This window comes from Globicephala melas, chromosome 13, assembly GCF_963455315.2.
Source record: "Globicephala melas chromosome 13, mGloMel1.2, whole genome shotgun sequence".
Lineage (NCBI taxonomy): Eukaryota > Metazoa > Chordata > Mammalia > Artiodactyla > Delphinidae > Globicephala > Globicephala melas.
Window position 1 is genome coordinate 328,838 of NC_083326.1, and position 21,863 is coordinate 350,700.

At 39.5% G+C, this 21,863-nt stretch overlaps 1 long non-coding RNA gene and 1 pseudogene across 2 annotated transcripts; one reads left to right on the forward strand and one right to left on the reverse strand.

The window, feature by feature from the left end:
- Window positions 1-76: 76 nt before the first annotated feature.
- Window positions 77-19,951, reverse strand: LOC115850570 (uncharacterized). 2 transcript variants are annotated; one of them, XR_009566345.1, is made up of 10 exons: window positions 19,725-19,951; window positions 18,242-18,317; window positions 17,136-17,259; window positions 14,119-14,253; window positions 13,715-13,838; window positions 11,103-11,289; window positions 10,074-10,134; window positions 5,012-5,058; window positions 4,241-4,321; window positions 77-2,697 (listed from the first exon to the last, which is right to left on the reverse strand). It is a non-coding gene; the product is annotated as an uncharacterized lncRNA (long non-coding RNA). The 2 variants fall into 2 exon arrangements; XR_009566344.2 differs by lacking the exon at window positions 11,103-11,289 and having other exon boundaries at window positions 79-2,697.
- Window positions 7,699-8,379, forward strand: LOC115847790 (RING finger protein 11-like; annotated as a pseudogene).
- Window positions 19,952-21,863: the final 1,912 nt, after the last annotated feature.

Consider the following 21,863-nt stretch of genomic DNA (forward strand, 5'->3'; position numbering starts at 1 on the left):
TTATTTTGATGTATTTTCAAACAATAAAACTGAATAAATAAATGTAATAAAATTAATAGGTGAGTAATAAAACTTTTGAATTTTGAGATGCTGCTAACTGTGGTGTGTGTTTTTTTTTTTTTTTTTTTTTGATGGGGTTGGAATCAAAGTCTGCATGAGAAAGGAAGGACTGAAAGTTGGATGGGACAATGAAGGAAAGGGGTAAAAACTGAGGAAAGAAAAAGGAACTTGGCCCAGGGCTAGGAAGGCCAAAAGACATTTATGGATTTATGAAAGGAAGCAGGAGTGAGGATGAAATGGCAGAAGTAAAAAGCAGGGTCAGAGGTCAGGGTTGAAAGAACCAAATCTGAGTAGAGTTGAAGATGACAGAAGGTGACTCTAGGTTTACTAGGAGAAATAGAAAAGGTCTCTTGGGGAGGCTGGCCTTAAGTCTCACAACCACCAGATAGGTATTTAAGAAAACAGGAGGTTCAGGACACATCTCTGAAAGGTTTGAGTTGCCTTATTCAGGTGTGATTATAGTGGGGGGATAGGGAAATCTACGAGAGAGGTGGCTAGGGCTCAGAGTTATCCTAGGGGTAGCTGACAACAGGGGCAGAACCAAGGGAACTGCTGCATCAGGAGGCCCACGAATAGGGCCTGGTATGTACATCACCCTGTACTCAACACCTAAGCACCAGGGCAGCTAATGCACTATTCAGTTAATCCTGGCAACGACAGGCAAGGCCAGTATTCCTGTGCCACTTCACTTAGAGAGGTGCAGCAAAGGGCTGAGGTCACGTCGCATGTGGAGGTACAAGGCCTCAACTGGAGGCCCAAATGCCTCCGAAGTCCTCAGTATTTACAAGTGCCTGCAGGCGGCCAACCTGGCTTTCAGAGCACAGCATCCTGAGGTTACTGGTGGACGAGATCAAACTTCTGGATGGGCCTAAATATTATCTTGAGGGGCTTCCTCCATTGACCAGGGCGTGTGCCGCCTTCTGTAAACATCACCATCAACTGAAACGCACAAGAAAAATCTGACGGAAGCGTCCACTCTCACGGGTGAAAGCGGTGGAGGCACGCACACTGGGCAGTCGCTCCAACAGCCACAGGACCCAGGTGCCCAGCGGTTCACGGGTTCCCTGGGAGGCCTTGTGGGGCAGGTCGAGGGAGTGAGGATGGGAGAGAGTGGCAGGGGTGGGCGTCAAAAGGAATATAGTGGGGAGAAGGGAGAGATGGAGACAGTGGATAGTGGATAGTGACCATGGGAAAACTGGCAATTTTCATTTTCAAAATTAATTTTTTGAGATGTTATTCACATGCCATAACATTCACCTTCTGAAACTGCAAATTCAGTGTCATTTCGTACATTCACAAGCCTATGCAACCATCACCGTCATCTAACCCATCACGTTTTCATCACCCCACAAAGAACCCCACGTAACCATCAGCAGGCCCTCTTCATCCCCTCTTCCTTCAGTCCCTGCAACCATTAATTTCCTTTCTGTCACTATAGTTTTGCCTTTTCTGGACATTTCATGAAATAATACAAATGTGACCACCGTGTGTGGCTTCTTTCACTTAGCATAATGTTTTCAAGTTCGTCCATGTCGTAGAATGTGTCAGTACTTCATTCCTTTTTATGACTGTATAATATTTCACATATACACCACATTTAAAAAATCCATTCATCCATTGATGGGCATTTGGTTTTTTTACACTAATAATCTCCATTTATTGACAGTTTATTCTGTGCCAGGCAGCACCAGGCTAAGTTACTGACCTTATTTCACAGATGAAGAGGCCTGGAGAGTGTGAAGAGTTTGCCCAAGATCAAGAGCTAGTAATTTGGGGAACTGGGGTTTGAACTCAGGCGAACTTCAGAGGTAATAAATTCACATGACAGAACATTAGAAAAGGTACACAAGGGTATTCAATGAAAAGTCACCCTTTTCCCCACGTTCCCCAGCCACACATTTCCCTCCTCAGAGACATCTGCTTTTGCCATGCTGTGGATCCTTCCAGAGAACAATTTATACCTCAACATGTATGTATCACAATTTATTGACTAATCTGTCCCACTGATTTGAAATGTCACTTTTATGGTATAATAGATTCTTTTTTTTTTTTTTTTTTGCGGTACGCGGGCCTCTCACTGTTGTGACCTCTCCCGTTGTGGAGCACAGGCTCCGGACGCGCAGGCTCAGCGGCCATGGCTCACGGGCCCAGCCGCTCCACGGCATGTGAGATCTTCCCGTACCGGGGCATGAACCCGTGTCCTCTGCATCGGCAGGCAGACTCTCAACCACTGCGCCACCAGGAAAGCCCTATAATAGATTCTTATACATATTTATATTACTCTTTTCAGAGCTGTCCTGACTCTTTTTTGCCTATCTTTTATGTTTTCCATTTCTCTAAAATTCTTTTTATCTTCAAAAATAATTTTTCCTTTTCCTGTTTGTTTCTCTTAAGGTATTATGTTCATTCACTCATATGATTTTATTTAAATTATTTACTTTTGGAGGTGTCGGGTATTAGTCACAGCATGTGGGCTCTTCGTTACAGTGCGTGGGCTCTTCCTTGCAGCTCGTGGGCTCTCTAGTTGTGGCGCGTGGGCTCCACAGCACGTGGGCTCAGTAGTTGCAGTGTGCGGGCTTAGTTTGTCTGCGGCATGGGGGATCTCAGTTCCTCAACCAGGGATCGAACCTGCATCCCCTGCATTGGAAGGCAGATTCTTAACCACTGGACAACCAGGGAAGTCCCCACTCTTGTATTATTTTAAATTTAGTCCTCATTTCTGAATTTTTTTCCTTTATTTTGAATTCTGTCCTGAGTTCTAACATCTTACCTAATTCTGGTTTATGCTGTTCGTTCACCTTTTTTTCATTATGGTAAAATATATATAAAACAAAATTTAGTATTTCAACCATTTTCAAGTATACAATTCAGTGACATTAAATATATTCACAATGCTGTGTGACCATCACCACTATCCAAATTCAAAATAATTATGTCTAAAGATTGAGCAGGACCTCAGAAAGATGGAGGCAGCAGCATAGTTTCTGAATCTCTCCAAACCCTTTCATGGAAGAAGATCAACTAAAACCAAACACCCATAGGTGGCATTTATCAGCATTTACCGTTTCCAGAACTTTTTCACCATCCCAAACAGACTCTAGAGCCATTAAACAATAACTTCCCATTCCCTCTTCGATCCATGTTCTTTCATCTTTTCCACTGTTTTTCCTAACGTCTTTTAGCCCACTTTGAAATAATAGGTTACAGTTTTGATCTGTTTTGTGGACCTGTCTTTTCCAAATTTATTTTATTGTCTGAAGAGATGCTATTCTTATTCTCTTTTCCCTTACACTACCTCTGTACGGGATTTGATCCCAATCCTTTTCTTTTATTGATTTTTGGATGAAAATAGGTTTAAAGCACTTTGAAAAGGAGGTGCGAGGCCATGTGGAAACATGTTCCTCATGGCTGTTTCATCAATGCTTCACTTATTCTGGTGTTTTTTTTTTTTTTTTTTTTTTTGGTACACGAGCCTCTCACTGCTGTGGCCTCTCCTGTTGTGGAGCACAGGCTCCGGACGTGCAGGCTCAGTGGCCATGGCTCACTGGCCCAGCTGCTCCGCGGCATGTGGGATCTTCCCGGACCGGAGCACGAACCTGTGTCCCCTGCATCGGCAGGCAGACTCTCAACCACTGCGCCACCAGGGAAGCCCTACTTATACTGTTTTGAAATAACTGTTTTCCAGGAGGCATAAACCAGTGGGCTTTATCATTGGACAGAGTGCAGAGAAAGGACCCCGCGAAAGCTGATCACCTTAGCAAAAATGATTTAGTTATGGTTTCACCCAAGATTGGTCACAAACCAGCCTGGGAAACTCAATGAACCAGAGACAAGGTATAATGCCATCTTTCCTTCTCTCTGCCTCAGCTCTCAAGGATTGGTCACCTACATGTTATTAGTAATTATTAGTTGGTTTCTGTTCATAATTACTATCAGAAGACACAGCACTTATGGGCCTAATTATACTGCCCAGCTACACACTATTCTTCTTCATTTTGGCTTCCTGTCCACCAGCAGGAACCTGATTTATTTTTGTTCTCCCTTCACCACAGCCCAGTAATTTCTGTGAATGACTCTCTGTCTCACCAGAATCTGTATCTCTCACTCTGCCCCAACATCCCACCCCATCATTCGTTCCCCGAAGTGTACTCTAGAAATTTAGGTAAACTGGATATTTTACCACTGTTCACCATCTCTTATGAAACCAGAAGAGCAGCTTTCTTATGGAATGATGGAGAACTTGTAAAGATAAAACACCAGTCTGCAGGAGAAAGGGGAGAAGAGAATGATGGAAATAGTTTCCGGAAAACTATTTTTACATTTTGTTTTGTTTGTTCCTGGTAAATAAATTGAAATCTTCTAAACATTAAAAGAAAATCTAAACCACTAAATTCAATAATACAGGAATATAACTTTTTAAAAAAATTTCTTTGGCTACGCAGCATGTGGGATCTTAGCTCCCCAACTAGGGATTGTACCCATGCCTGCTGCACTGGAAATGCAGAGTCTTAACCACTGGACCACCAGGGAAGTCCCAGGAATATAACTTTTAGAGGAGAAGTTATAAACCCCTTGGTTATATGAACTGGAGATTTTTAGTAAGAAGTCAGATATTTTAAATGACTTGGAGCTTTAAAGAAAGGAAGAAAGGAAGGAAGGAAGGAAGGAAGAAAAAGGGACTTCCTTGGTGGTGCAGTGGATATAGTATCAAAAATAAAGTAATTAATTAAAAAAGAAAAAAAAATGCTGAAATCCACTGACTAATTATTCAGGCTGTTATATCCCGCTATTTCCAGATACATCCCTTTAAAAACTTTTGGTAAAAGGTTATCTTATGTCAGAACAAATGAATTACAAACTTTTCTTTTTGTCCAAAATTTGAGAAATTCCCCTACACTTCTACCTTCAAATTTTATAAAAAGGGAAAAGTAGTGACAACCGTTATACTTACATCCAATTGCATCATCTGGCCACATACCTTCTACATCAATCAAATATCTACAAAACAACAAAATTCGAGTTATTTGTAAATATAAAGAAAAGAAAATCAAGGTTTTGCAAAAAACGGTCCAATCTCACTTTACAAATATAGATATAAAAATCGTAAGAAACTATCAGCACATCTAATCAATAATTATTAAAGAATGATATACACCAGGACTACAAAAAGGCATTATTCCAAGGATGCAAGGCTAACGCAACTTTAGAAACTCTATTAATATAATTATTTACATTAATACAACAACTTAACTAATAAATGAAAGAGAATAAAATACAGGACCAAACTGGCAGATGTTAAAAAGTTATCTGATAACATGCAACAGTTTCGGTGAAAATGCTCTGTACGCTAAAAAGAGGAGACTTAATATGACAGAGTATTCATCAAGAACCAACAAATAACAAAAGACAAATTAGGATAAATATTAACATCATATCTAAAAAACCCTATCTAACCAACCATAGGAGCCAGAAACTTAGGAATCACCATCACTGACAGCTATTTCTCCCTCACCCTCATCCTCAACCCACCACCAGTGCTAACAATGATACTGCCTACATACCTCTAGAATCTGTCCACATCTTTCCACCAAAATGACCACCATATCCTGGTTCAAGCCACCATTATGCCCAATTTCTACAAAAGTCTCCTAACTTGTTTCCTCACTTCCATTCTTTTTCCCTGCAGTGTATTCTCCACTCAGTAGCAAAATGATAGGTTGAAAATGCAATTGGGTATGTTCCACACACTCATCTTCAACAAAAAAAGTTCAATGGTTTCTTATTACTCTTAAAGTCTGAAACCTTAAACATAAGCCTGCACGATTGAGCTCCTACCCTCACTTGTAGCTCCATTATAATCACATGCTCCCCCAACAGCCCCACCTTCCTGGCCAGTTCCTCCAACACAACATATGCTTTCCTCTTATAGGGTCTTTTGTTATTCCTTATGCTCAGAAATCTCTCCGAAACGTCCCTATCTGCTTAATACCTACTCATCCTTCAGATATCAGCTGAAACATCCCTAAATAAACCTTCTCTAATCTCCATGATGAGATCAAATCCTCCCTAAAATATGCTCTCATGGTACCATGTTCCTCTCCTTGGCACTTGTCAGAGTTGTAATTCTACATGCAGAGTATGATTCTTGAATATCTATTCTTCCCTCTCTGGACTGTTAGAATTCACAAAGGGCAGGTCAAGTCTCTTCACTCACAAAATTTCACAAGTCTTTTTGCTAGCAACCAGCACAGTGTTTAAACATAACACATGCTCAATAAGTATTTCCTGCATGAACCACCATAAATTGGTACAGTGTAGCAACATCCACAAAAAGCATAAGGGCATCAATTCTTTGATGCAGAAGTCCCATTCTGAGTGAAGTTAACTGAGATAAAGCATATATATTCAAAGGTGTTCACACAGCAATGTTCATTACTATGACGTTTTATAATATCAAAAACTTCGGACTTTTATATGTTCATCAGTGAGCAAAGCAACAATGCAGCCTTAAAAAAAAATAAACAAATGGGACCTAATGAAACTTAAAAGCTTTTGCACAGCAAAGGAAAGTATAAACAAGACAAAAAGACAACCCTCAGAATGGGAGAAAATATTTGCAAACGAATCAACAAAGGATTAATCTCCAAAATATATAAATAGGTCATGCAGCTCATTATTAAAAAAACAAACAACCCAATCAAAAAATGGGCAGAAGACCTAAATAGACATTTCTCCAAAGAAGAATACAGATGGCCAAGAGGCACATGAAAAGCTGCTCAACATCACTAATTATTAACGAAATGCAAATCAAAACTACAATGAGGTATCTCCTCACACCAGTTAGAATGGGCATCATCAGAAAATCTACAAACAACAAATGCTGGAGAAGGTGTGAGGAAAGGTAACCCTCTTGCACTGCTGGTGGTAATGTAAACTGATACAGCCACTATGGAGAACAGTATGCAGGTTCCTTAAAAAATAAAAATAGAATTACCATGTGACCCAGCTATCCCAGTACTGGGCATATACCCAGAGAAAACCATAATTCTAAAAGACATATGCACCCCAATGTTCAATGCAGCACTACTCACAATAGCTAGGTCATGGAAGCAACCTAAATGCCCATCGACAGATGAAAGGCCAAAGAAGATGTGGTGCGTATATGCAATGGAATATTACTCAGAGATAAAAAAGAATGAAATTGGGTCATTTGTAGAGACGTGGACGGACCTAGAGACTGTCATACAGAGTGAAGTAATTCAGAAAGAGAAAAACAAATATTGTATATTAATGCATAAATGTGGAATCTAGAAAAATGGTACAGATGAACCGGTTTGCAAGGCAGAAATAGAGACACAGATGTAGAGAACAAACGTATGGACACCAAGGGGGGAAAGCGGGGCAGGGCGGGGGTCAGTGGTGGTGAGATAAATTGGAAGATTGGGATTGACATATATACACTAATATGTATAAAATAGATAACTAATAAGAACCTGCTGTATAAAAAATAAATAAATTTTTAAAAGTCAAAAATAAATAAATAAAAAATTAATTAATTAATTAATAATTAAAAAAAAAAAGAATGAGGTTGGAAGACTGTCAAAACAGCACACAGATCACATACTCAAGCCCCGGAAGATGGGGAAGTGCCGTAAGTCCCCCACTTTGGATGACATCTCCCTGCCTCACAAGTCTCAGTCTGACTGGGCTAGCTTTGGCAAGGGGACGGAGCTGGATCAGGAGCCGCTGCTGCCATATCTGGATCAAGTTCCAGTTTTAGTCTATCATCCAACACCTAGCCAGACTTGCCTAGCAACTCAGCTGAGAGGAACAAAATAGGATAGCTCAAAAGAACAGGCCTCATACAGCATCAGCCTAAAGCAGTTTATGACCCTGGAAGAAATGGATCAGAAAAAATGATCCGGGGGACTTCCCTGGTGGTGTACTGGATAAAGACTCTGCACTCCCAATGCAGGGGGCCCGGGTTCATTTCCTGGTCATGGAACTAGATCCCACACGCATGCCGCAACTAAGAGTTTGCATGCCACAACAAAGGAGCCCACTGGCTGCAACTAAGACCCAGCACAACCAAAAAAAAAAAAAAAAATCAATCAATAGAATAAAACAAATATTATAAAAAAAGATCCGGGAGTGTGTGATCTGTATGATGGACTTTGTTTATGAGAACCCAATTTGATTTCTGCTGTGTATGCAGATCACCTGGGCTGTACAGATGACTGGCTGATGAGATCCTTCACGTGCCCCTCCTGCATGGAGACAGTTGATGCAGCACTGCTTTTGTCCTACGAGACTAACTGAGCCAGTGTCTCTCACCTGACTTCAAGAGAACCATCATTTTTGGTGGTTTTGATCTTTTGTCATTGAGCCCAAAGAGCGGGGGATTAGGAATAAGATCATGCATGAAAGTTTCCTAAAAATTCCTGAATGGCTGCAGATGTTGGGGAAAAGTACGTAATAGTTTAGAAATTTAGGGGGAAAAGAAGGATGTTATTTTTATGTAAAGCCTTCGCTCAGTGTTTAAAAATATAATTGTATTTAGATCTTGTTATTGCTCCAGTACATAGGATTTGTGTAAAGTGTTACAGCAGCTATATATGTTTCAGTTGTGTGTCGAAGATTAGGATAAAGATAGTGGTTGTTTTTCCTAAGTGAGATATCTTTCTTCTTTCCCCTACCCAAATTCTTTTCTGAAGTTGCTGGCATTTAGGTCAAGGTTTTATTTAAAGCTACATTTTATAACACTGACACAAAAAAGTAGTTTTAAGCTTTTTTGCATAGTTCTTTTTTTTTTTTAGAATAAACATAGAGCATTTATTTTTTACTTTATAGGAACTCCACAAGTTAAGGTCCCATTGTTCTTTTGCTGTGATTGTTGTTCCTATTGATGCTGCTGTTTTCTGTCTTTGCTGGTTCTTTCTAATCTACCATTTGTCATTATTGGCATACGATCATCTCAGGGTCACAAGATGGCTGCTGTAAAACCAAGTATCATATTCTAACAAAACAAGGAGGAAGCAGAAAAAGAGTCCCAACGGTCATTTTCCTAATGCATATTTATCTTTCTTCAGAGAAAAATATCATTCTCATAAGCACAATAACAGTCTTCCCCTAATTACTCATTTGCCAAAACAGATTGATATGACCATTCATAAGACAATTCATGGCAAGGAGGGATATGATAATGATTGCCTCAGTCTAACAAGGATTTATCCACGAAAGCTGAATTCTTCTCTCCTCAAAGAAATCAACACTTTTCTACATACAAAACACAAGTCTCTTGAAGGGTTCTTCATAAGTGCATTATAGAAGAATTTAGTATGTCATAAGCACTTAAGGATTTGACATTCAACTGTAGTAGTATCCATGTTGGTTAATTTTCTTACAAGTCCCATGATGAGTTTGAGAAAACCTGAAAGAATTAGAGTATCAGGTTCTATTAAATCCTTACATGTATCTTGCTTAAGTTTTGGTTCATTAATTTATATCCAACTACATAAAGCAAATTTGGAGGGAAATAAATAAATAAATAAATAAATAAGATTGAGGTCTCCAAATATTTTCATAGGAAGATGTCCACCATATATTAAATTATAAACCAGAATGTCTAAATACTATACCATTAAATCAAATGTACAGTCAGTGCTGTATATCCAACGGTTCCATATCCTGCAGATATGGAAGGCCGACAATACTACATCATTTTACATATGGGACTTGAACATCGGAGGATTTTGGTATCCATGGGAAGTCCTAAAACCAAACCCCTGCAGATACCAAGGGACCACTGTATATGCTTCTATCTGCATTTTTTACATCTGAAAAAATATGTACTAAATTATTACTGGTGGTAACCTCTGAGTAGGGGGCACAATTGCCTTCCACTTCATACATTTCTATGACTGCATTTTTTGCATTCAGCTTACATTAGCTTACATTACTGCTGTAAACAGAACAATTTAAACATGGTCTGCCTCTTGGGGTTGGCAACTCACCTGCAGATATGGCAGCCAGTCCTGTTTAAATTATGGGTACAGTGGACACCAATAAGTCTGTCTATAAAACAGGGAATATGGAATTAAGTAAGCAAAGTAAATACACTAAAACCAAGTTATACAATTTTCTGAAGAGTAGCCTTTATTAATTACCACAACACTACCACTATCCTGAAAAGGAAAAACTCTGAAGAAAAGAGTGTTTTTGCAGGAATGTACTATCAAGAATTAACTACTATATGTCAAAATTCATTGTCTCTGGGAAATTTTGCATAGCCTCCAATCAGATGCAGTAGCGTGGACTGGAGAATGCCCATCAGGAATTTATGTGACTATAGAAAAAGGGAGTGGATTAAAAAAAAAAACAGGCTACCAGAAGAATAGCATTTGTTTTTGAGTGAAACAGATGGAATGCCTTCACTTTCAATGCTCAATATTAAAAAGAACAAACGGTTTCTGAAGGGCTCTTGGGGTCCCAAAGCACTTCCATTCCTTCTCTCATTCAGTGCTCCTCACATGCCACGGGTCTATGTGCTTGTGGAGTTCCCGGGTTAACTAGTACCGTTTTTGTTTCACAATGAAAAAGTAAGGCTTGAGACGTAAGCCCAAGCTGCACAGCAGGCAAACAGAAAAAAGACTAGAATTGAGTCTCAGGTTTTCCCAACTATGCCACAGTATTTCGTGGTCCAGCACTTAAAAAAATTATATGAGAAAGTAAATAAAACACAACAACACGTAGCTGATCTCTGCAAAAGATATGTCTGTGACTATGTGGTGATTGGCATTCGTCATCTCCTGCCTGGATTACTATCGCCCTACAATTCTAAAAATCTCTTCTATTTCAACTAATCCACAACATGGAAGATGTTATCTTTCTAAAATATAAACTTGGCTGGATTGCTCTGTTGCTTAAACATCTTCACTTAGCACAGAATAAAGCCCAAGTTTTTAGCACAGCATTGAGAACTCTTTACAAACAAGTATCAGTCTCTCTCTCCAACTGCATTATAAGTTCAAACTATGACTTACGGGCTTCACTGGTGGCGCAGTGGTTGAGAGTCCGCCTGCCGATGCAGGGGACACGGGTTCGTGCCCCGGTACAGGAGGATCCCACATGCCACGGAGCGGCGGGCCCGTAAGCCACGGCCGCAGAGCCTGCATGTCCGGAGCCTGTGCTCCACAACGGGACAGGCCACAACAGTGAGAGGCCCGCGTACTGCAAAAAAAAACCCACAAAAAAACCACGACTTACAAGGACCTACATCATCCACCTCCCTCCTTTGCCCTGCCAGCCTCCCTGATCTCATTCTCTACTGCCCTGCCCTCACTCACTTTCCCCTGTCCAGCCACACTGGCTTCCTTACTATTCCTCAAATATGCCAAGCACAGTTGTGCCTCAGGGACTTTGCACCTACTATTCCTTCTGCTTCAGAACACACCCTCCCACCCCATCTCCACTCTCCCAGAACACACCCTCCCACTCCATCTCCACTCTCCCACATAACCAATGGCTTGTTTCTCACTTCAAGGCTCTGCTCAACCGACATCTTATTAGAGGGGACTTCCCTGATCACCTAACACATTCCCTTACCTCTTCATCTTGTTTTGTTATTCTCCAAAGCATTTACCACCACTTGACAATCCATATATTGACTTATTTATTCATCTCTCTCCCCCACTAGAAAGTAAAGTACGTAAGGGCAAGAACTTTGTTCTCTTCCTACTTCCTAGAACAGTGCCTTCAACTTAGAAGGTGTTATACAAATATTTGCTGAAAATGAATGTATGGATTCTTTGCCCTTTCACATTACCCTCTAGTCACACCAGAGGCTGCCCTTCCAGAGCACAAGTTCAAGCCCTGTGCCTTTTGTACCTGTTCCCAATACCTGGGCTGTCCTTTCCTCATTCCGCAAAATCCTCTTACCCCAAGCCCAGCTCAAACGCTGTCTCCTCAGTCAGGCCTTCCTCAATTTCTCCTCTATATTCCTGATGCACTTGATTCTTTTATCATAATTAACCCACTTATAGTCACTACATGTTTATCTTCCTAGATAACTGTAAGTTGCTACTGAACAAAGACTTCTACTCACCTCTGTATCCCCGTGCCGTAACAACAAACCTATAAGGCTCTCGGTGTTTACTGAAACAATTTATTTTCTGAGTCTCTACCAATTCTAGGGAGTGGATAGTATAGTCTCCTCCTCATTATCAGTGAGCCTGGCATCTGTGGGAGGGGCTTATAGCAGAGGAAATCACCAAAGGATCATAACTAAGGTCCTGAGACTGCAATGGCAGAGAGTATGGTGAAGTTAGCTCACTGGAGGCAGAAGACCCACAGAGGAGTCAGCATATGCAATGGACTACACTTGGTATAACATGTGAACAATCAAGGTTTACAAACGTGTTCTCATGCACTTGTAAGGATCTTCTAGCCCATGGGGAACAGACAGAACACACACACAAAGGAGCCTGGAGGAAGCAAGTTCGCCAGCAGCTGCACCCTAACATCTTAAGAGGTAACATTTCTGTGACTACAGCTTACACAAATCAGATAATTTGCCTCCTTTCTAGACACCCTGGTTATCACACGCAAGGCCAAGCCTGTAAAGTTTTAAAGCTAAAGTACAGGGACAATCTGTGAATAGGGCTTAAGATATTTAAGAGCTAGTACCTGCATTAAGCCACCAGGTTATAGAATGAAAATTTATCTTGAAATTCCAGTCTCTTCCTCTCTCTCTCACCTCCTTTCCCCTATCTTCCCACCTCCATCTCTATTCCTTCTCCCCTACTCCCTGTTTTATGTATATATGTGCATCATTTTATATATACACGGAATATTTACTGTCTGTTAGATTTATTTAATAAAGTGCACACTCCTCAGGCTCAATTTAGAAAGAGGACAAAATGAACACTTTCTCATAGGGGTGAGTGGCGTTCCAAAGACAAAAGATTCCTCAGTCTTAAAACATGGCAAACACCATGTTCCTTCTGATAGATAGATGCTAGAAAAAGGCATGTGGATCCTTAAAATTCACAAGCTTTTAAGACCTACTATCAACAGAGTAGATCCTAAAGCAGAAACAATAAAACACCAGCCTTTTAAGTTCTTCCTGCCTGAAGATGAGAATAAGAGGTGGTAGTGTACTTCCTCACTTGCACCCAAAGTGTAAAGGCAGCAAAAATATCTTAAACAAGTATGATGAGGAAGCCACTCTTCTGGTCCACTTGTTTTGCTTTGCCTCTAGGGATCTGTCTCACTGCAAACCTTTGCTTTATGTTTTCTCTTTTATATACGCTAAGAACCTGAGAGTCTTAACCTTTTCTTCCACCGCTCAACCAATAAATAGGACAAAAGAACATTTTTATTTTTTTATGTATTTTCCATTCAAATTTTTAAAAAAGAGATAAGTAAGCTAGTTCAGTTCATATTTCTCACAAAATCACTTTCCAAACTAAATTGTTTGTGACCATGAACAGGAAAAACACCGTCCTCTATTAGCACCATCTGACATTTCCACCTTAATGTTACCAAGCACAACAGGCCTAATGTCAGAAGTATTAAAAATGTTAAAAATCCCCAACCCCACTCAAAATGCATACCAAAGTTCTGGTAAAGGAAAACAAAAACAAAAACAACTCACCATTATCTTTATTTTCTTTCAGAAACCCATTAACAGCACACTGGAATTTAAAACTAGTGTCGTCATCTGGCACCTGATACCCAATTGTACAAATTTCTAAATAAGGAATAGTTTCTGGTAAGTCCTATAAGGCAAAACCATGAAAGTATGTATTATTTCCTTTGTAGGGAAAGAATAAAATATTCATTAGAGAAGGCAGAATATAAACCAGGAGAGTACATTAAACTTAGTATGTCAGTCATTCTGATAAGAGCCATTTTTTCCAAAGCTGTTTTAACCAGTAATTATCACTTGATTTTCATTAAAACTGCAGAATGGACAGTTACTAGGCATGCAAAAGGAAAAGCAAATCTATGTGAATGAATGCACATGTAACTCAAAATGATATAAACAGTTCTACTTACATTTATGTTCTATCTTACATTTCAAGGGCCATAAAGCAGCTGTGATTTAAGTAGAATAGTAGAATAGAGTCAGAAGAACTTGGATTCGAATTAGGAAATAGAGCAAATTTCAGGCATTGTTGACAACTGGTATGCCTGGCATGGGAGAAATAGACTATCAATAGAAGACAGAAAAGGATAAGTGAAAATTCTCTAGTTCTGAATTTAAATGGAAAGTAGCAGTATGAACCTATGACATATTTTAAAAATATTAAAAACAAACATACATATTTCCTAGCTCTGACCACTGAAAAAGTCTAGAAAAAACTGATGTCATGTCAAAAGGACTCAGGAGTCACTGAGAAGCTCCAACTGGCCAAAGATAGGGTCTCAGTTAGAATAATAACTGTAACAGAGTCCACGGTGATATGAATAAATAAATTTTACAAAACTGGTCACCACTGGAGGATATTTGTGAATCAACTCATTATTTTGAAAACTGTTAAACAAAAGAAGAGAATCATGCCTCTACAACTGGGCAACCAAATAGCTGATGAGGGGAATCTTCTCCCCATAGAAATATACCCAGCTAATAAGTGAAAAAAAGAACAACGGAATTCACCAACATTTGAAGCCTCAAGTGAATTAATGGATGTAGGTATGAATCATCAGTGACTGCTAATATCACAGAAAGAAACAATTATATGTCTCCATGGAAGAAAACATCATCACCTACGAAACTGTCTTGCCAAAACAAAACATGCAAGCTTCATTCTGATCAACTACCAATTTACAGGAAATAAAAGGAGTGAAGAATATGTTAACAACACATGGAATATAATCATCAAAATCTAGATCGGACAAATTACCTGGTTTCTTTAAAAATAAAATTCAAGGAGGAAAAAAAAAGTGAGAGAGATATGGAGGGAGAACCAAGAGATTAAACAAGACTTAAGAGACCTAACAATCAAGGCAATGTGTGGACCTTATTTGGATCTAATTCAAAATTCTTAAAGACAATTTTTTATGACATTTAGGAGACAACTGCAAATTTGAGCAGTCACTGGGTATTTACTATTAAAAAATGATATTAAGGAATAGAAGTCCTAGATTTTAAATATACATACCAAAAATATATAGCTGGGGCTTCCCTGGTGGCGCAGTGGTTGAGAATCTGCCTGCCAATGCAGGGGACACAGGTTCGAGACCTGGTCTGGGAAGATCCCACATGCCGCGGAGCAACTAGGCCCCTGAGCCACAACTACTGAGCCTGTGCGTCTGGAGCCTGTGCTCCACAACAAGAGAGGCCGCGATAGTGAGAGGCCCACGTACCGCGATGAAGACTGGCCCCTGCTTGCCGCAACCAGAGAAAGCCCTCTCACAGAAACGAAGATCCAACACAGCCAAAAAATAAATAAACTAAATAATTAATTTTAAAAAATGTATAGGTGTAATTACATGTTGTCTCGGAGCTGCTTCAAGATAATATGGAATGGGGTGAAACAGGTGGGGATATAGATAAAACATGACAGCCATCAGTTGGTAAATAATAAAGCTGGATGAGTTCGTGGGTATACAAGGAATACTCACAGTATTTTGTATACTTTTGTGTATGTTTAAAATTTGTGATAATTGTTTAAAATCAAGACGACACTGTAGAAAACAGTTTGGCAGTTTCTCAAAGTTTAAACGTAGAGCTACCGTATGATTCAACAACTCTGCTACTACCTACACTGCCCATCTAAAAGAACTGAAAGCAGGGGTTTGAGCAAATATTTGTACACCAATGATCATAGCAGCAAGATTCACAATAGCTACAAGGTGGAAACAACCCAAGTGTCAATCAACCGATGAATAACAAAATATGGTATATACACACAGTGGGATTTATTAAGCCAAAATAGGAATGGTATTTTGTTACATGCTATAACATGGATGAACCTTGAAAACAATAGGTTTAGTGAAATAAGCCAGACATAGAAGGATAAATATTGTAGATTCCACTTATACGAGGTACCTAGAATAGGCAAATACATAGAGACAGAAAATAGAAGAGCGGTTACTAAGGGCTGGTGGGAGGGAAAATGGGGTTGTTACTGTTTGATGGTTACAGAGTTTTTGTTGAGGATGATGAAAACGTTTTGGTTATAGACAGTGGTGACAGTTACACAACACTGTGACTGCATTTAATGCCACTGAACTGCATATTTATAAATGGTTAAAATAAATATGATTTATGTATATTTTACCACAGTAAAAGAAAGAGGAATAACTCAGTTGAAATTTCAATTCTTCCTTGTCCGAGAGTCAGTTTCATCGTCTTTAAAATTAGTAATTGTAGTTGTCTATCCTCTGAGTTTAGTGCAGAGTAAGCACTCAGTAGGAGGTATCAGTACTACTTCCACTTCAACAGCAAAGGACTCTTGTGAAGAGTAACTAAGTCAATGAATATGAAAGAACCTTATAAATGGCAAACTGCTATACAAATGTTAACAAACATTAGGTGTTACTGTCTCCCAAGGCCATGGAACAGGTCAGAAGAAGGATAATTCTTTTGCATTGGTATGTCCTACATGGGCCAAGAGAACACATGGGTTTCTGTATTATATCAGAAGATATTAGGAAAAGAAAGCATAAAACTTAGAGAACAATTGTCTTTAACAGTGATGCTTAAACATGCTCAGGCAACAGCTTAAAATAAGTGCTAAAGACATAATGGACATACTTTTCTTTCCTTTTAGGCTACTACTATTCTTACTAAAAGTTTACTTCATTTTCAAAATATAGAACATGGAAGCTTATAGACTTTCTTAAGCATCTCTAGAGGCTACTGCTGAAGACTATAGTTCAATTCATATCTTTAATCTAATTTTGAAACAGCAATTACAAATGCGTATTTAAGGAAACGACTAGCTTCCCTTTTTGAACCCATGAAAGAAGGCCAGGATTCACCTTAGCATAAGATGATAACTACTGAATTACTATGAATTTTTACAGTATCAGAAAGAAGGTCATTTTCAACTACGGGTTCCATTTACCTCTGGCTTAAAATAGCGGCGAGTATATGTTAAGTCAATAATCAGCCCAAGTTCTTCATTGTGTTCTTGGAGTTTGTTAAGGGGGGAAAAAACATTCTTCTGGAGCAAGATTCTTTTCAAAACTCTGTCAGAAAGAATAAAATAAGAAAGAACATGCGTTTAAAATCCTTTATTATATTATCCATTTATTCAAACCCTGTGATGCTAACATATGAGATTCAAAGTAAAGTTTTTTCCTCTGGAGTTTACAAGCGGTATTACGATCCTTTCTTCCAGAGATTAGATGGAAGAAAATAAGCTCACTTCTATATAGTTATTTCTATATCTGTTTATTTCATGTTGGTCTCCTAACCAGACTGTAAACTCCCAGAAGGCAGGGACTACATCAATTTTGCCTACCACTGTACTGCCAGCTCCAAGCAGAGTGCCTGTAAATAGACACATAAATAAATACTTCTTGAATATCTACCTATATCAAGGATGGTTTTCACTGCTAAATAATCTTTTATGTATTTGGCTTATTTATGTACTCTGTTTGATTGATCTGTTTGGTTATTCAAGTGCCAGCAACACACTTTTCTTTTTAAATTAGGAGACTATCTTTAGAGCAGTTTGAGATTCACAACAAAACTGAGCAAAATGTACACAGTTCCCACTTATACCCTCTCTCCTTCATCCCACACAGCCTTCCCCATTATCAACATGCCATACCAGTGTGCTTCATTTGTGAGAATTCATGAACCAACACTGACACATCAGTATCAATCAAAATCCATAGTTTATTGCATTCATGGTACAAGTAACTGACTATTTCTTTATTTCTAGTATAGTCATCCCCAAACATTTACATACTGAGATACATATTACTCTCTTATTAATTACATTATTCTTTACTTATAGTTAGGGCATTCCACTGGTTTTGTTTTTTTTAAATTAAGTACAAAAGTAGGTTGTATTTATCTATGAATTCCATTTCTGGATAGTAAAGGCGGTATTAAAAAGTATTTGCTATAAAAAGGGAAAATGGAGTACGATGGGGTTGAGAGTCAGGGCTCTATATGGTGAATTCAGATTTCTGGAAGAATACGGTATTAACTTTTGCTTACCTTTTTTAAAGGAACTTTGAATGCAGTGAAACGAGTCCCAGGCATCCGCTGTCCAACTGGGAGATAGTCTTTCCACCTATTTATATATATTTTGTTAGGCAAATTTTATGTTTGGCTGTCTCCTTGCATAGGATGAATGCGCCTTGAAAATGGAAATCATATCCCTCTATAGTAGGTCCCTCTTCTTTCTGCTTTGCACTTTGCTGCTCCACTTATTCAACCCCACGTTGTAATAAGCTATACTTCCCTCGTTCCTGTTTTCCCATCTTGAAAACAGATAAAAGGCAACAAAACAATGCAAAGGTCTCAAAAAATTAGGGATATCTAAAACCAGAGATGCCCAGAACTTCTGTATCTCTAATAAAACCTAGCCCGGTGTTGACTACTATGGTATCATTAATACATACATGTTGACTGAAATAGTTTGAACTCAATTCTTCCCCTTCACAGTTTAGTTTTAGTCCTCACACAAAACATGATAATGAAATTCTTTAATGCTAGGAATCACAGTGAAAAATAATATCTGAACTGACTTCTGTAAGATGAGTTAGAACTAAGGTTAATTCAGTGTATCTGAAGCATAGAAAGTGAGGGCAATAGTGGCACAAGATAGGGCTAGAGAAGCAGAGAGGATTCTAGACCACGCAGAGTCTTAAAGGCCAACAGTTTGTTTTCTATTCTCAAAAGAATGTTTTTGAGCGATGTTTATGAGCAATGTTCCAACTTGCTTTTAAGGTTTCTTGTGTGAAGAATGGATTGGAAGGAAGCAAGAAATATGGACACTACTTAGGACCTAATTGCAGCACACAGGCAAGTTCAGTATTAGGATGCTGAGGAAAAGGTGACAGATTCGGAAGAAATTCAGGAGATAAACCGAAGCGGGCTTAATGGGGTATGAGATGGAGGAAAGGAAGGTCTTAGGGAATTAAAGGGTTTACTGCACACATGAGCAAAGTCTCAAAATTAATCATTTGAACGTACAGAGGTAGATCTCTCAAATGACACCGGTTAGGAAGCAACAGTACGCCCTTTATAATTCCTAGAGACAACACAAATCAACTGTTTCGATGGAAAATTCGGCAGTACCCGTGCGTATTTTCACTCAACCTTAGTTCCAGGTCCTCTTACTCACATTTTCTGTGCCAAAACAACACAGCTTGAGGAATTGAAGGGGATTCCATCCTGGTAATTAAGGAGTGTCCCCAACACTGACAGTCCCATCTTAAAAAGCAGTCCCTCTGCATTTTACCCGAGGAGCTATGGCCAGAGCCTCCCTTTGAAAACGATGAGGGGAAATCAGAACATTACACACTGTCCCTTTCAGCTACTGTGAACTGAGCCGCGAGACGACCAATACCCCCTAGCACAGCGCGGACGGGGCAGCGCGCGGGGGCAACAGTCACAGGTGACGGCACAGGAGACGAAGCCCAGGCCCAGGGGCTCTGAGCTCCACCAGCAACGCCCAGTGGCCAAGGCGTATTACCTTTCCGGGATGTGCTTTCCGCCCTTCCTCCTGGCCGACGAACCTCCGGAAAAGCCACGACGCTGACACCAGCGCCCACGGGCATGATGCCACTGGCTCACGTGACCCCCAAGATGCCGCCCACCCAACGCCAAGAGTGCTGAAGTCGCCAACCCGGCGCACTCGGTGCCAGCACAAGGCCCCGAACCACAAGCGCCAAGGCACAAGTCCACACAGCTCGCGGACCTCCTTCTACCGCGCATGCGTCACCGCCCGTTCAGATGACGTCCTCACGCCGAGACACTTCATTAGTAAAGAGGAGTCTGACGCCTGCAATTCCCTCCTTAGCCGGAAGATGGTAGCAGAGGTCCATTAGTTCGTGTGTGCACCCCTCAGAACTCCAATCATATGGGACATGGAAAGTTGCCCCACTCTCCCAGTATCTTGTGTGGTTCTTTCAGATATTTCCGAAGTGCTTACGTTCACACTTGTATCTTGTATGTAAGTATTTCTACGTAATGGAGATCCTGTATTTTATACAAGAGCAGCATACTATACATAGTCTACAATCTGTCTTGGATAGTGATTTTGCCAGTCAATTTTTGCGTACACCCATTCGATTCTCTTTAATAGCTGCGTCACATTACATACTTTACATGGCCAGTCCAATATTGACGGACTTTTAGTTGTTATCAGTTTGGGGGTATTTTGTTTGTTTGTTTTGTTTGTTTGTTTTTGTCCTCTGTTATAGATAGGCTGCAATGTGAACCTCTTTATACATGTGTATAGCTATATACAAATTTCTAGACATAGAAATTCTGGAATGAAAGAGATGCAAACTTAAAATATTGAAAGATTTTCAATCCATCTAATCTGCCTAATCAACCTTCAAAAATACTCTATCAACTTATACTCCACTCACAGTGAAACATTTATTGGGTTTCTATTATGTGCCTGGTATCATGCTGGAGGTTGACAGTATGGATTTACATTTTAGACAATACCAAAATATGCCTGAGAGAGATAAGAGTGGAGCTCAAGTATAACATTTCCTCACAGTATCAGGCATAGGGATCTGTACCTGTTAGAAAAACTATGAATCCTGCCACAAGTGGAACAGCAAAGAACAGCATGTCCTACAGTAGGTCTGAAGGTATAATAGCATACTAAATTCCATTGTTATTTATAATAACCTATGTTTTTTGTTAGTTTTACTTTTCAGTTTCTAATTTCTGAAAGTATCTGACATACACTGTTAGTAATCTTCTTCACAACCATTTGAGCTGGGTAAACTGAGTCAGGAAGGTCAGAATTATTGAATGAATGAATGAATGAGTAAAAAGTTCAGTAGCTTTAATGTATCTGGGACAGTCCATAGTCTAACCAAGTTTCAATCCACAAGCATTTATTTACAATTCTGAAAACTTCCACATAATTACAAATGGGACAATAGTAGTCAATTACTACTTGGATAAAGAAAAGATACAAGTTAGCACAACCTAGTTCACAAACTTACAATTAGGCACATTCAATTTGGTGCTAAGTCATAAAATAGTCTTTTGCAATTTATGAAAAATATCCAATAGGCATGTAATGGCCAAAAAGTACAAATGATACAAATATCTATAGACATGACAATGTACAAATTGTGACATAAATCTATCAGAAACTAGAAAATCTATGTTGGTCTTATAGTTCCAGCTTGCTAAAAGATACAGGCTTTGGGTGGGAACACAAAAAAATCCAGACCTGGCCATAACGGGGTTTCCAGAAAGTATGGGAACTAGCAAAGAGTAGGCCTCTGGATGGGAGTGGGTCCAACATGAGATGAAATAATGCCTTAATGGGTATGTAGTATGCTGGGATGGAAAATATAGGAACAAGGGATATTTGGAGAATCAGACAGCTAAGTATTTGACACTAACAAAATCTACCAGTATCCCATAGGGCCTCAGGTACCATGCAAGGGTTTGAGGGATTCCAGTATTTAATTAAATCAAAATGTGACAATGGGAAGAATTAAGGACAGCCTCAGGGGTAGACGAACTGGGGATGTTTACACCAAGACATGTCTCAGTTAACCTGATGGATTCAAAATGCAGGAAGTGGGTATACGGGACAAGACAATACCCTAACTGTAAGAATAAAGGTTTCGGTCAG